General features: G+C 38.4%; 2 protein-coding genes and 2 non-coding genes across 8 annotated transcripts in view; 2 read left to right on the top strand and 2 right to left on the bottom strand.

The window, feature by feature from the left end:
- LOC137491295 (uncharacterized) overlaps positions 1 to 16,634 on the top strand; it is a 331,835-nt gene that overhangs the window by 2,036 nt on the left and 313,165 nt on the right. The window lies entirely within an intron of this gene.
- The window catches only part of LOC103910797 (uncharacterized), a 1,018,570-nt gene that overhangs the window by 958,920 nt on the left and 43,016 nt on the right, over positions 1 to 16,634 (top strand). The window lies entirely within an intron of this gene.
- Positions 13,450 to 13,531, bottom strand: trnas-uga (transfer RNA serine (anticodon UGA)). The gene has a single exon. It is a non-coding gene; the product is annotated as a tRNA-Ser (tRNA).
- trnak-uuu (transfer RNA lysine (anticodon UUU)) lies at positions 13,650 to 13,722 on the bottom strand. Its single transcript has one exon. It is a non-coding gene; the product is annotated as a tRNA-Lys (tRNA).

Raw genomic sequence — 16,634 nt, 5'->3', positions numbered from 1 at the left:
ATTATATATGGATTCTGGTACCCAGATCCTGCAAAACTGGCAGAACACTTAGCAGCTGTTTTATTCATGGGTTTGGCATAAAGAGGGGTTTGCTTGGCTGAATGAGGCATAACAGAACATACATAACAACCAGATACATTATATGACCTAGCTAAAACTTATTTACATATTGATACCACATATTATTTCAATTGGATTGTCAGCCCCATCCTCTGCCCATCCAAATTCATGATCATGTGTCCAGCGTTTCAGCCTGGCTGCATTAGCTTGAGCAACAAGAAAGAGAAACAGTCCCAATGTCCATAGCCACTTCATGCTTATCCTTCTAGTAGTTATGCTGCGTGGAGGTGCTAGCTGATGTGGGGGCCCCCCGAAGTATCTGTAAAACAAAGAGAGTCTGCAGACAGATTATCATAGTACAAAACTTATACATTTTTATTATTCAATAGGTGCTCGTTTTATCCTGGTTGCATGGATCCACTGTGGAGAAGAGGAGGTTAAAACGGCGGTTCTGGTTACAGCCACGACATCCGTCGGGGGGCCAAATTTGGGGTCCCCCAGTTCTGTGCTCATTTTATTGAGCTGTCTAATCATTACTCTGTCACCAGCCTTAAATGGGTGTGTTGGGTCTACCGGCATCGGGGCTGAACCAGAATGTATATTAGTCCAGTATGCATGCAATGTTGTTAGTAGCTGTTGTGCACATTCACTCATATGGATATCCAAAGAACCATCACCCAGTGTGGTACCCCTTTGCCTCCATGGTGAGGGAAAGGGTCGTCCCATCACAGTCTCATAAGGAGAGAGACCGTGAAGACTTTTGTGAGGAAACATCCTCATGTCTGCTAAAACGAGAGGTAGCAAGGCGAGCCAATTTGAGTGCCCTGCATGTTGCATAGCCTTTCTTAATTTGTCCTTGATGGTCCTATTAGTTCGTTCTACTATGCCAGATGATTGTGGATGATAGGGAATATGTAGCTGCCAATTAATTTGGAGTTCTTTAGCTAGATTTTGTATTACTTTCGCAGTAAATGAGGTTCCCTTATCTGAGTCTATGGCACATGGTATACCGTATCTTGGAATGATTTCTCTTGTCAAACATCTGACAACTGTATTAGCATCTTCCTTACTGCATGGGAAGGCTTCAACCCATTTTGAAAATTTGTCCACAAAAACCAGTAGATATTTATTGGGACCCCTCTTTGGCAGATGTGTAAAATCTACCTGCCATTCCTGAAAAGGTGTTTCAGGGAGGGGCAATTGTTGATGTTTAGCTTGAGGTTTAGTGATATTATTTTGAGCACATATCAGACATCTATCTAGCGTATTATTGACATGATGTTGTAAATTATTAATGCACAAAAAGGAACTCATTGTGTCTATTAACTCATTGTGTCTATTAACTCATTGTGTCTATTAACTCATTGTGTCTATTACCCCTCTTCGGCCGCGGTGTGTAACACCGTGAAACTCGCGGACGAGAAAAGGTGCACAGGATGATGGCAGGCATAAGCGGCCTTTGCCATCTAGCATTATTCCATTAGGATCAGTCGTGGCGTCACATTCAGACCACTAAGTATGGTACTAAGTATTTAGTAAGCTGCTGTTTTAGATGTATTAGGAGCTCCTCCTGATCATCTTTCCACGCGAGGCGTGTTTTTATACGAGTACGTGTCTTTTTTTTTTTTATCCCTCCATATGGAGCTCATTTTATACCATGTGTCATATCCATTCATCATATATTGGTCATTCCATTCTGGATTCCCATATCAATTTGTAAGCTAACTGAAGGAAGCCTGGGTCAAATGTTCCTTCCCTAGGAAAGTCTCTCCATTTGGATTGTCCCTCTGTCCACCCAGCTAAATTGGACAGCCAAGGTTCAGTATAAAATCCCCAGCCACATCTATCCATCCACTCTTTTGGAGTTTCACTAGGTTCTGGTTTTGGATATCCCTGACCCATGACGCTGAAGCTGGTGCACTTCAAAAATTATCAATTCAATAAATTCCCCTGATTTGTGGAACCCAAATTTAATCGGGTACGACAACACAAATCCTTCTGCGCAACTTACTACCGCATAAGTAAGTGACAGGATACTCTGTGCCAGTGACACAGACGTCAGCTGCTTGTGGAACCCAAATTTAATCGGGTACAACAACACAAGTCTTACACAATCCCCTGAGATACACCGGAACAGGCAGTGTGAATAAAAATTCTCTTACCTGATCAGATGTATCCCGGACGAGCCCCCAATTCTGTAAGATTCCCCTATATTAGGCACCAGATTCAGCGTGGTTCAGCAAGTCGACTTGGAGACAGGAGAAGAGACCAAACTGTAGTTAGAATGGTTTATTCTGCAAGCCTACAAAATACAGGATGTGCAGGGATATTTATACACACAGGGCTGATAGCAGAAAGGCACTCCAAATATGGGCTAGTCATACAGCATTTTGTCTTAACATGAATCAGCCTATTTCATATCTGAGCATAGTGGAATTTTCCAGCGTGGGTGAAGCTGCGAAATGAAACCAGACCATGGCCTCAGACTTCTAACACCTGCAAAACTGAAACCAGACCATGGCCTCATATTTCTGATGCACACATACACATATGCACAAAACCACGAGCACTTCTGCACGTAGCTGCAAGCACACTAAAAAGAGGACAAAATGTTCTCTCACATACTTAACTTTATTTCTGTCAGATGTTTACTAAAATGCACAACATATTACTTTGTTTAATGCCAACATTATTGTGAACAGTGTTTGCTTTACAAGGGTACTTTGGTTCACTATGGTTACTTCTAATGTTTAAGGGAAGTGTATTTATTTTGAACTTTTGAACAAAACTGAGTGGAATTACCTCTGCATTCAGTTCATACATTTTATAATATTATATATAAATAATATACTATAATGCATATTAAATTAGGGAGTCGCAGTGGTGCACTAGGTAGTGCTGTTGCCTCACAGCAAGAAAGCCGCTGGGTCGAGCCTCGGCTGGGTCAGTTGGCATTTCTGTGTGGAGTGTGCATGTTCTCCCTGCGTTCACGTGGGTTTTCTTCGGGTTTCCGGTTTCCCCCACAAGTCCAAAAACATGCGGTACAGGTGAATTGGGTAGGCTAAACAATTGTCCATAGTGTATATGTGTAAATAAGTGTGTATGAATGGTTTCCAGTGATGGGTTCAGCTGGAAGGGCATCCACTGCGTAAAACATATCCTGGATAAGTTGGCAGTTCATTCCGCTGTGGTGGCCTCTGATTGATTAAAGGAATGAATAAAATATTAAATTAATTTCTTATATTAGACACATTCCAGTCAATCAGAATCAATAATTTCAACAGACCATGGAATTTATTATTTAATGCAAGAAACAGAAATTCCATATTTTTGTCATTATTATGATTATACAACTTTGATGTTCTTGATCTTAGAATTCACCGTTTGCTGTTGAAGCAGCTCTAAAAATGTTTAAACTATTTTCTTGTTCATTTTTTGATCACTATTTTTAGGTGAGAATTGGCCCCAATAATTCAATCACAGGTGAACAGTTTTCCCATTGAATTGGACTGACCCCAAAAAGGCCACAAAAGATCTACTAGTAGCCGTGTTTGGAAGCAACACCCTTGGTACACACTGCTATAATGGCAAATGTTCAAAGGCCTCCAGAGACAAAGCAGTTAAGCCACGACTGGACTCCAAAAAGTCTGTGACATCATCGGTAAGTTTTTTTCCTAAAAAAATATTTTGGAAATATTGTCATATTTTAAGATATTTAAAATTGTATAATTACACTCAGGATTTTGCTATCTACTTTAAAAACTATGTCAGTGCTTGAGATTTAGCGTTAAAATAAATTTGTCAATTATTTATCAGAGTATTAGTCACTTGGCAGATAGAAAAAAAATTATTAGAAATTTCAAATAAAATAAGTAAATAAATGGTATTAATTAAGTATTAATTATGGTCAGACATTTATAAATTTATAAATATTTAAATATGTGTGTTATGTGGAGTCAGGTTTAATTTTTGCTTTGCTAGTTATTAGTTTTGTTAAACAGTTTAGATTCATCTCTTAAATCAAATATAAAGTAAACATTTTTAAATGTACATTTTTAAATAACCCGTGGCTGGTTTGGGTACTGCTGAGTGATGTGGCTGGGGGGTGTTTTGCTGTCAGATGGAGGTGTGTCTAAATATGTTTCCTTTTCTTTTCTCTGACAGGTTACATCAAAAATAAATATAATGTTGAAGCCAGCCAAATAAGGAAGGCCATCTCCCAAAAATGCACTGATGAGTGCAAAATGACAAAAAGACACCACAATTTTGTGTAATTTTTTTGTGTGTGAATATTTTTTTATCTGTAAATATAAAAGAAAAGTGAATTAAAAATGAACAATGTTGAAACAACAGGACATCATTTTGTTGCCCAATCAATATTATCAAAGGTTTGTGCACTAATGCTGTTGTCTAATATAGGTGGCACAATTATTAAGGTGTCAAGTTGAGTTTTCAAAAGACAGTTACAGATACAAAAGAAAAGTCTACATTTAGGATCCCATAAAAATTTCATTAAAATCCTATATACTTGTCCTTTAAGTTGTATTAGAAAATCGAATGGATTCCTTTAGGTTTTAAGGTTCCAAAAACATATAGAAATTCTACATGGAATCCTATGCAGAAATCCTATTGGAATTTCTATCATGTTTTGGAAACTTTCCTAAGGAATTCCAATAGGATTTCTGTACAGGATTCCTTTTAGAATATCAGTCGGAATCTAATACAGAAATCCTATTGGAATCCTTTAGGAAAGGTTACAAAATATGATAGAAATTCTAATTGGAATCCTATAAAGAAATCCTACTGGAATCCTTAAGGATTTTTTGACAAGGGTTTGAGGTTTGTTTCCTGTTTTTCTGCTTGTAGATTGTTTGTAAAAAGTGCAGGAGCTTGACCAACATTCATTTTAAAAATCTTGAAAATGTTGATGTCTCAAAGGCACTTTATGGTGTTAATGACCCTAAAAACGTTTTTCAAAGTTGTCCTAAAAGTGTTAATTAAAGGTTTTTATTAACTTCAAATACTGAATATCTGTGTCTGTGTGTGAGAGAGAGAGCAAGTGTGAAGTAGAAAACGAGGGAGAAAAATAGCAGTAAGTCATGACTGGAAGAGTGAGTGGCAAAAAAGCTAAACAAAAGAAAAGACTTTTATTTTGGCGTGACGTATGACGTCATAAGGCTGCGCCATTCTTTCGCTGGATTCAACTGGACAAAGGTTTGTGTTTTAAAACTTTTACATAAATATAAACCGATTGATTAAAGTTTTAGGTTTTCATCCTATGCTTAATCATACACCTGCTGTTTACATTATTATTTGACCCTTTATACAACGAAGTACTATTTTACTCACAGTAATGAGGGCTATTGTTTGAATAAGTTAACTGAGATGTGTGTAATACGTCTTTTAATGAGTCTTTTAATGAAGATTTAATTTATTAAATAGCATAATGTTATTTCATTCTAAGTATACATTACTTTACATAAGAAATGGAGTCACTAGTTTTAATCAGCTCATTGGTGGCTATTGTTTCTTGCTTAGACTTACCTGATTTCTTTTTGTTAATCACTCTCATATAAAGAATCTGTTGAAGCAAGTGTTGAAGAGAAGTTATTTTGTTTCTGTTCATTGTTTTATTTATTTTAAACAGGACATTTTTATTGTTTTGTTCATTTTAAACAGAATAAAGTGTCCAAATGCAAATTAAAAACTACCGCTGAAGTGACTGATCTCCACACTGTTATAAAGATGGTGTTTAATAAAGAGGAGAGTGAAGATGTGAAGATTGAAGAAACATTCACAGTCAAACAGGAAGATCTGCAGGAACAAACAGGTTGGTTTTCATTCTCAAAGACCAACTCAGTCATTTGATCCTCATTCAGATATATTTTAATAATAAGAATACTAAATTAATCCATCTTGCAGCCTTGAGTGTGCTGCCTAGTTCCCCTAAATGCACATAAGCACTCATTGAGAGACAGGAATGAGTTTCTTTCTTGTTACTTGTTTTCATGTCTTTTGTAATTTTTTTTTATGTATTATTAGGCCGTACTCACACTATGTACAGTTGCCTCGAACCGGTCCAAAGCACGCTTGCCCCAACCCCCCCCCGCCCCAATTTCCCCCGACGGCCCGTGCTCACATTACAATCGGGCCTGGGCACGCTTACGTCATCGATGCTGCGCTGTTCAGTGAGCATTCTTGCTCAGCACAGTGGAGATTTCTCTAGTTATATCGTGCCAGTCGTTTGATATGCAGTGAAATGCAGTCAAATATTTCACCAAACAGTCCTTAGGGATGCGGTGACATGCAGTCAGATATTTCGCCGAACAGATCCGTCACTTTTGGCGCTCATAAACAATCATAAAGTCCTCGTGCTGCAGGAATGAGGAGGTTTGCTGAAGGTGCGCAGCTGTCGTGCAGTGAGGTGTTTGTGTCTTTAAAAAACTACGGCAGTTTGCGTTCACTGAAAAGTAAGATTGATTAATAGATCCATATGAAACAGTCACTTAAAAGTCACGTCAAGCTTTCAGTTTCGGGCTTTGGCGCGTTTTGCACTCACACTACAAGCGTACCGCGCCAAAACCCAAGTGAACCACGCTCTTAAAGTTATTGCTTTTCTCGTTCTCCTACTGTTTGTTGCATCCTTGAGCACTGGCGCTATATAAAATAAGTAAAAACATTCATTCCTTTTTTTTTTTCGGCTTAGTCCCTTTATTAATCCGGGGTCGCCACAGTGGAATGGACTGCAAACTTATCCAGCACATGTTTTACGCAGTGAATGCCCTTCCAGCCGCAACCCATCTCTGGGGAAACATCCATACACACTCATACACTACAAACAATTTAGCCCACCCAATTGACCTGTACCACATGTCTTTGGACTGTGGGGGAAACCCACGCGAATGCAGGGAGAACATGCAAACTCCACAAAGAAATGCCAATTGACCCAGCCGATTTCCCCCGGGACACCAACAATAGGTGCTACGTCACAATCACGCCACCACAAGAGCAAGCTCCTGATTGGTTAATGCAGTGTGAATGTCCGCTAAAGTTCACATTTCTGAACTCAAGCATTTCACGTGGAACGCGCAAAACGCTCAATTCGCACCGCGTCATTCACACCGCACCATTCGCGTCAAAAGGAAAAAAAATGCAAATTATTTCAGGCCAGCAGATTCGTCAGATTTGAAAACGAGGAAAAATAATACTGATAATAATAGTACGGGGAGAAAACTTAACAAGAGAAACAAAATGAGAATTTGGGCAAAGAAAACAAAAACTTTTGCTTCTTATCCATGGAGCGGAAGGATCAAGGGAAATAGCGAATGTGGAGGTGTGGATGGGAAGGTTGAGGGCGTCATTGAACCCGGCCGGTGAGTAGGCAGCTGACTCCATGCCAGCAAGATAAATTGGTAAGTTGATTTTGTTCAGGACACATTGCACTGAAGTCTTTGCCGACGTCACAAGCACTTCAGTAATAAGACAGCGGTCTTTGCTCTGTTGCTTCAATACATACTTTTGCTTTTTGTTTCTCACAGCCAGTTGTTAAGTTTACAATGCGTGTCTCGACCCGGTTTCTCTTCTCATTTCCCTGCACTGCAACAGTTCAGTCAACCTCTTCAACTCTCCTCCTCTTCCTTTATTCTCTCACCCATTTCCTTTTTGCCGTCTCATGGGTGGAGACCAATTAAACAATGTAGAGTGTCGTCACAGAAAACACCAACAATCATAAATGCATGATTATATGCTGTCATGGCTTTGCAATCAAAAAAATTTTGTTATAATAGAGGCAAATGGAGAAAAAACAGCCATGAATATAACGAAAAGGGAGTAAATTTGCCCAGAGTGTATTGAGTTTTTATTTTTTATTTCAAAGCATTTTTCCAGAATATGTCAAAATAAGATGTCCCCAAATAACAGTCCGTTTGCTGAAACAGAGAAAGTTTTGGCCAAATTAAGATTCAAAATCACCCCAGAATGGATAAAAATGACCCATCAGCACACAAAGGGAAAGGTGCACATTCCAGCCTTTATGCAGATGCTGTACAGGTATATATCATGTCTGCGAGGCAAATATTCAGCTGTTTGTTCAGCTGTTACCCCAGAACTTTTTTTTGATGCGTTTACCAGTCAGGCACAGAATGAACAAGTGTTCCTTGTCTGCTTTACAAATTTTAGAAAAACATTTTGTTGTAATTATGAATAAATATGAATAAAATTAGGCCATTTACAGTTTTCAAATCTGTCTTATCAATATGACCAAAATTACTTATGATCAGTTATGTAAGAAACTCTGAAAACTGGACTGACACAGTTTCAATTTACTATAACTTAGGGACGTGCACATCGATTCTCGAGTATTGATATATCGATACTCGGAAGATTTTAATTTGGTATCGATATTTTTTTAAAGTATCAATATTTTAACTATATTTTAATAATTTCTGCATAACTAAATGTTTTGGCGCTGTGTACAGGCTTGTCAGTGACGCTTTGTATACAAGACGTTACACCAATCAATCTGCGGCGAAATATCACGTGAACGATCATGTGCCTTTCAGATAACTTATGTACTCAACACATGCAAGTCGCACACACCTTTGCATTACGGAATGACACGATGGCAGAGACATAACGCAGCGTGTTGTGGTGGTCTTCAGCTTAAAAAGCGTTGCACAAGCAATATTTGTTATAAGAAATTCAAACACAGCAACAATACAAGCAGCCTTTATAGACACTTACAGAAAACAAGTGAAACAAAAACAAGATGCCCAGTGTTCCTCTGCTCAGTCTCCCTCTGACAAAAGACATAGAAGAGTTTTAAAGGAGGCAAACCTCTCCCTCTCTCTCTCTCTCTCAATTCAATTCCATTCAATGATTGCTTTATTGGCATGACAAATGTTACACATGTTTTGCCAAAGTATTAATAAAATTAACATTAAAACACACACACACACATATATACATATATATATAAGCTTAGTAAACAGAGCAAACAGTAGTATAGTATTTAAATATATAGTATAATAATACATAAATACAAATAATAAAAAAATAAATAAATCAGCTCTGTAAATCTTTGTCTCTTGTTACCATTAGGTGAATAAGAATAAATATAAGGCTGTGTGTGTATCTGTGCAGTGTGTATATACAGTATGCAGTATGTATGTGTATGCAGTGTGTATATACAATATGGATGTGTATGGGTGTTTATATTACACACAAACACACACTACAGTATATATATATATATATATATATATATATATATATATATATATATATATATATATATGTAATGGTTTTTTTAATTAACATCATTTTGAAAAATTACATTAATATTTTTTATAATAAGTGGTATCGATATCGGTATCGTAAAATTTTTAACAAGAACTATCGGTATCATATTGAATTTAAAAATTGTGGTATCGCCCATCCCTACTATAACTTATGTTAAGCGGCTTTGACAAAATTTACATTGTAAAATATACTTGATAAATATGAATTGAATTCAATCTGCTTAAATGTGTACACGTTAATGGACCGAACAAAATATGATCTGATTTATTTTACATTTAATGTGCATTAGAAATACAGTGTGTGTAGCCAATGTTTCCAGTGTCTTTCCACTTTTCAGCTTTTGATGAGAGTTTTTAAGACCTAATGAAAACTAATGTTTAATTTATTGATTTCAGACCTAATTGAAGAGAATGAGAGGAGTAAAGAGGAGGAACATCATGTCAAAATTGAGGAAAAAAATAATTTACAGACTGATGGTTTTTTGAAAAGGAGAGACAAGAATCGTTTCACCTGCACTCAGTGTGGGAAGAGTTTTGCAAGCAAAAGCAGTCTTAAAGGGTCACGAAACACCAAAACACATTTTTTGAGCTTTTGACAGTCGTATATGTGTCCCACACTGCTAAAAACACTATTAGGACACCTATATTTCACTAAAAAGTGTAAATTGGTTGTTTTTGCATTATTTCAAGCAAATTCGTACTTCCTGTTTGAAACGAATTTTTGAAGCTGCGTCACGGTCATGACATAATAGCATGTATTCCAGCGTGCAGACTGGGCGTCTGTGCCTGAGTGAGTCTTATTACGTCTTACAGTGTGATACATTAATGCATGAGTAAGGCTTGGTTCAAACCAATCAGCGCGCTCTATTGTGCAACTTCATTAATATTCATTTGTGTCACCGTGTTTACACCACAAAGACGCCACGTTGTGTTGGCAAAACAAGCGTGAAGTGTTGCTTTTATAGTTTGCTGCCGTTAAGTTTCGTTTTCATTTTCTCTCTGTGAGAGCTTATCTGAATCACGTGTGGATTAACAGTGTACGCGACGCTCGACAACAATAACTTACGTGTCTAAGGAGGATTATTGTTTACCTGAGAGCTGTTCTCATCTGCAAACGCTGAAATCTGGATTTGCTTGTAGTATTCTCTTCATAAAGACGCGGCTCTAGTTGCTGGTGATTGTCCTGTCTCTACAGATTTGGTAAGTGAGCGACCAGTGCTCTTTGTTTATTCAGTTTGCTCGTATCGAATTAAGTTAACTATAGCACTGAGTGCAGAAATGTTAGCACCGCATTTAGTGACCGGAATAACACACGCGGCTTTCTGACGCTACCTGCCGTGTGCATCTAAGTTTCCGGGAAATGCGGAGTTTTTTTTTTCTCTCATTCGCCGTGCGGTATCAAACATTGCATGAAAAATACACGCTTAGAGCAGCTCCTCGAATCAAATACCTCGTTTGTCGCGAGGGGCATGAATGAATTCCCTGAATGAAAGAGCCAAACTGCAGTTAAAGTCCAACATTTATTAATTCAGCAAATAATTCGACTACAGATGTCCATGTAGGTTAAACACCATCGCTTTCTCCTGTCTGTGTGGGTGTGTATTTTGACTCTGAAACTCGCGCGTGCACAAATAGACACTCCCACACCATCCCACTTTAGTTCCTCCGACACTCCCCCCTAAACAGAGCTGGACACGCCCACTTTTCTGACTTTTTCGAAAGTAGAGGTGTGAAAACACCCTGCTGAAACGAGGGGGTTTCATGGCCCTTTAAGATTCACATCAGGATCCACACCGGAGAGAAACCATTCACATGCCTTCAGTGTGGGAAGAGTTTCAACCAACCATCAAACATTAATCTACACATGAGGATCCACACTGGAGAGAAACCATTCACATGCACTCAGTGTGGGAAGAGTTTTAGCCTATTATCATCCCTTAATCAACACATGAGGATGCACACTGGAGAGAAACCTTTCACATGCACTCAGTGTGGGAAAAGTTTCAGTCTGTCATCTTCCCTAAATCGCCACACGAGGATCCACACTGGAGAGAAACCATTCACATGCACTCAATGTGGGAAGAGTTTCAGCCAATCATCATCCCTTTATAACCACATGAGGATCCACACTGGAGAGAAACCATTCATATGCTCTCAGTGTGGGAAGAGTTTCAGCTACTCCTCACACCTTAATCACCACATGAGGATCCACACAGGCGAGAAACCATTCACATGCACTCAGTGTGGGAAGAGTTTTTACTGCTCATCACACCTTAATCAACACATGAGGATCCACACTGGAGAGAAACCATTCACATGCACTCAGTGTGGGAAGAGTTTCAGCCAATTATCATCCCGTAATCTACACTTGAGGATCCACACTGGAGAGAAACCGAACCACAGAATTTCACATGCTCAAACTCTAGTGTGACAGCAGCTTCGGTGTGGGAAGAGTTTCAGCAACTCATCGGACCTTAAAGGGCCATGAAACCCCCTCGTTTCAGCAGGGTGTTTTCACACCTCTACTTTGGAAAAAGTCAGAAAAGTGGGCGTGTCCAGCTCTGTTTAGGGGGGAGTGTCGGAGGAAGAAAAGTGGGATGGTGTGGGAGTGTCTATTTGGGCACGCGCGAGTTTCAGAGTCAAAAAACACACACACACACACACACACACACACAAAGGAATTAGCACACAAACACACAGCAAAGTCTGCCTGACATTTTGATTAGTTTTAAGACAAAACTTAATTTCATATTAATATAATACTGTTACTAACCATATTATTTAAAAATGTATTTAAAATATATGACATTCATTATGAGAGAAGATTAAAACTGTCTCAATTATTTCTTAAACCAAGATTATACCACCAGTTAGGATTTACAAGTCAATTAACAACTCAATTAGTGTACAAACTGCTCTCCTTTCACAAACATCTGTCCTCTTCAGCGGTTTTCTAACCTTTTAAATCTAGAAGTTTTTTAAATCTAGAAGTACTAAGTTCTAGAAGACTCTAGATTTTTAAAGATTTGACTTCCACAAACGTAACTAACTCCACTGATAAAATGATATAAGCTAATCTGTGTTTTAGAAGCTTGCTACATAAGGCATACAGACTAAATCTACTTACTGGTCAAAAGCCATTTCTAATGTTAAAATGTGAGTTCTGTCAACTGGTCAAAGGCAGCAAGCTGTTGCTGAAAGTGAGACAACTGTACAATAATTGAGATGAGATGGGCCTCTTTAACCTGAGCTGGCAGCAGGTCAACAACATATCAGGGCACAGCATCTTTGACTTGAACCCTCGAATGTCAGATGAAAAGTCTGATGCTCTACCGACTGAGTTAACTGGGATCATTGGGGCATTAGCTTAGATTTACTTGTGAAGTGTCAGAGTTGCAGCATGCACTAAAAAATGAGCTGTACAAAACAGGTGGCAAGAGGGGGGCGTGATGCCAATGTCACCGTAAGGAATCCTGCCGTGACCTGAATTCGCCTTAACCACTTAGCCACAACTACAAGACTGACTGTACTGCCTTAGCCATTAGCACACCCTGCACTAAAAGGAGGCTGGAGATTATAAATGGCAACAGAGTGCAACGCCAATGCCATTGAAAAACCTGCCGTGACACGGATTCCAACCAGAGTTGCTGCGGCCACAACACAGAGTACTAACCACTATACAATCACGGAAAGCTATTGGACAGCCACTGGACCTTCACTCTCTGTCAAATATCTTTGAAAATGGAGGGCCCCCAGGGCAGTTAGCTAGCATGCGCTGCTGTTTTATTAAAGGTCGCAAATCAAATCCTGCCTGGGTGTAGTTGGCAGGATCCAAACCTGCGCGGCAAGACACCAACGGATTTCTAGTCCATCGCCTTAACCACTTGACCATGACTACATGTACTGCCATGGCCTCATGGCTAGTACAAGTATTGTGCATCCAGATGAAGGCCCCCAGACCAGTCAGTTAGCATGCGCTGCCGTTTTAATTTTGTTGTTTTTCTTTTCCAGCACAACCCTTTTCCCAAGAAACAATGGAGTTTCAAACAATCATGGAAGGTTGTAAACTAAGTCCTGCACACTGCCTGGATCTAGTCAGCAGGATTCGAACCTGCGCGGGGAGATCCCAATGGATTTCAAGTCCATCGCCTTAACCACTCGGCCACAACTACAAGACTGCCTGTACACCCATGTCCTCATGCCTAGTACATGTGTTTTGCATCCAGATGAAACTTTGAGCAACCGATAGCTCAACAGCATAAGCAGTGGCTCCACAAAAGTAGTCTTACATGCCCGAACAGGGACTTGAACCCTTGACCCTCAGATTAAAAGTCAGATGCTCTACCGACTGAGCTATCCGGGCTCCATGGCAATGCTTTACAAGTATGCCACATTTAGGGTTATGGTTATTAAACACAAAAGTTTACCGTGAGGTGGGGCTTAGGCTTATGGTTGGTGTAGATGTTGCTAAAACACAACAGTTTACTGTGAGGTTGGGTTTATGGTTGTTGTAGGTGTAGACATCAGTACAACACAATAGTTTGGACTTAATGTCATGTAGGAGACATTAAACAGATCAATGACAACTGCAGAAGGTCTTTTTGTTGTTGTGGCAATGAATGGAGACTTAACAATTGAAAAGATTCCTTCCATGCCTTAGAAGCGTGACTTGATCAATGCTTATCTACACAGCATGCTGCATCAAAGGTCCCGTTGCTTATATCAAATCCCTAGTCTTCCACACTTTGGGAAACGTAAACATTCAGGACGTGCCATTAGCACAGCCTGCACGAAAAGCAGGCTGGAGATTACGAATGGCAACACAGAGTGCAACACCCATGTCATCTTGGAAAACTTGCCATGATCTAGATTCAAACCAGGGTTGCTGCGGCCACAACGCAGAGTACTAACCACTATGCGATCCCAGCGAGCTTCGGGAAAGTCACAGATCCTTCACTCTCTGTCATATGTCTTTGAAAATGGAAGGCCCCCAGAGCAGTCAGTTTGCATGCGCTGCCATTTTATTTTTGTTGCTTTTCCTTTTTAGCACAACCCTTTTCCCAAGAAACAATGGAGTTGCAAACAATCATGGAAGGTTGCAAACTAAGTCCTGCACACAGCCTGGACGTAGTCGGCAGTTTGCTCATATCGAGGTCCCGTTGCTCATATCGAATCCCTAGTCTTCCACACTTTAGAAAACGTAAACATTCAGGACGTGCCATTTGCACAGCCTGCGCATGGAGACCCCAATGGACTTCTAGTCCATCGCCTTTTTTATTTTTTATTTTTATTTTTTAAATTTATTTTATATCAAAAATTTAAAACAATTACATTCAGGTAATAATACATGTACATTATATAAAGCCATTTGAACATATGTATTCCCACTTAAAAAGTCTTTTTCAAATACATCAATTTTGTTATTCATGTTACAATAATAGAAAAGAGCATTATGCAGTTTAGACATTTTTCTTTGAAATGATTTACACACAGATATTTTGCTATTATTTTCTTTAACAATATTCCTTCTATTCCATATCACATTTCTTGCAACTGTTAAAATGAAGTTTATGAACCTTGTGTTTTTACCTTGTAAGACTGGATTTTACTCAAACAACTATCCCTTGCAATAAAACCATAAAAACTCTGGAATCCGGAAGAAGGGACAGGAGAACACAATCAGAACATTCCTTTCACCCGCATCCATCTCCCTTACTGATGTTGTTTTTTAATTATAATCATTCAGGTGTGACTGGTAAACTGGTGAACTGTCTTTAAAGTTCATTTCACCCCAAAACATTGGGTAACCCTTTGAAGTTAATTAACTCTAAAAACAGAGTCAGATATGTGGGTGCTAAATATGTATGACTGTTGCACAAATGTTAATGGGTATTTAAAGAATCTTGGCAAAACACTTGGGGAGGTTTCTGTAGCCAGGTATGCTGACTTTATGAAATTATTTTTTTTAACTTTGTATTTGTATTTGCATTTATCTGCGTTTATATGTTATGCTAATTAGTTGTGTTTGGTATTCAATTTTTGATTCATTCTAAGTGTTGTTTTACCTGCCTGGCAAAATAAATGTTAACCCTTTTTGATTAATTCTGGAGTTTTGTGAATTCATTTTGTCCATTAGATTACGAGGAATCTTCGTTACCCTTACAGTACGGCATAAATTAAATTGATTAATAGGCTCATTTGATTATACGTAGCCATAGCGTGCTGATAACATGTAGACCTTTTAGTCATTTAACAACTGATAGCAGCAAGCTGCAAGGGCTTGGCTAAAGATGTGTTCTTTTAGGACTAGGTGAGCGTTATGCAACCAGCCTAAATACTAGTTAATCCTGCATCCTCTGACTATTTTCAGAGTGTCGACATATTATCCGTGAGAAGAAGCACACACCCGGGGCGTGAAACTCTGAGCGACGTTGGTCCCTAATGAACGAACAAATTTAGAATATCGGACCCCAGAAAATATCAAATTCTAAATTAAAATCACAACCAACAACATGATCAGCTAAAAACGTAAATGATGAATTTATAAAATTGAAATTGGAGTCAGATTAAAATACGCATCAAGTCAGATATAAAATTGGCCAACAAATTTTAATGAAATAAAATAACTCTTTCCAGAAGCGTCCGAAAAGGCATACACTCCTTCATTGGACCTGTGGGTGGAATCTTACAACCTTCTGTTTTACAACCAAATAAAAATAATGTTTCCCATTCCTCATCAACGACCTCATTTTCAATCCCCATTTCATTTAGCATTTCTTTAATTTTTACAATAAAACATTCTAACTCCTTAGCAACCACATAGCAACACCTCAGCAACCAAGCTGTATAAAAGTAAATGGTTTATTAACTAAAGATTTAAAAAAAACAAGATCGATAAGACAAGGATGTCCAATGTCAGCACTATTATACACACTTGTATCTGAAACATTGGCATTAGCAATTGATAATGAAACGCAAATAAGAGGATTATGTATAAAAGGAACAGACTTAGAACACAAAATATTTCAGTATGCTGATGATACCACTTTAATAATAAAAGATATTAAAAGTATTGAAAAAGTAGAGGAAATTTTAAACAGATATTGTAAAGGAACAGGAGCAAAAATTAATAAGGAAGAAACTAAATACATGAGAATGGGAAAAACAAATGTTTTACCAGAAAAAAAAAATCTAATTTAAAGAGGAGAAAATTTATATGAAAATTTTAGGTATAAGGGTTGTTGAAAATGAAAATGAAACAAGGAATTTAATGTG

The sequence above is a fragment of the Danio rerio genome, chromosome 4 (genome assembly GCF_049306965.1).
Source record: "Danio rerio strain Tuebingen ecotype United States chromosome 4, GRCz12tu, whole genome shotgun sequence".
NCBI lineage: Eukaryota > Metazoa > Chordata > Actinopteri > Cypriniformes > Danionidae > Danio > Danio rerio.
Note: the sequence above shows the minus strand (reverse complement) of the source record. Positions and strands in the feature narration are given on the sequence as shown.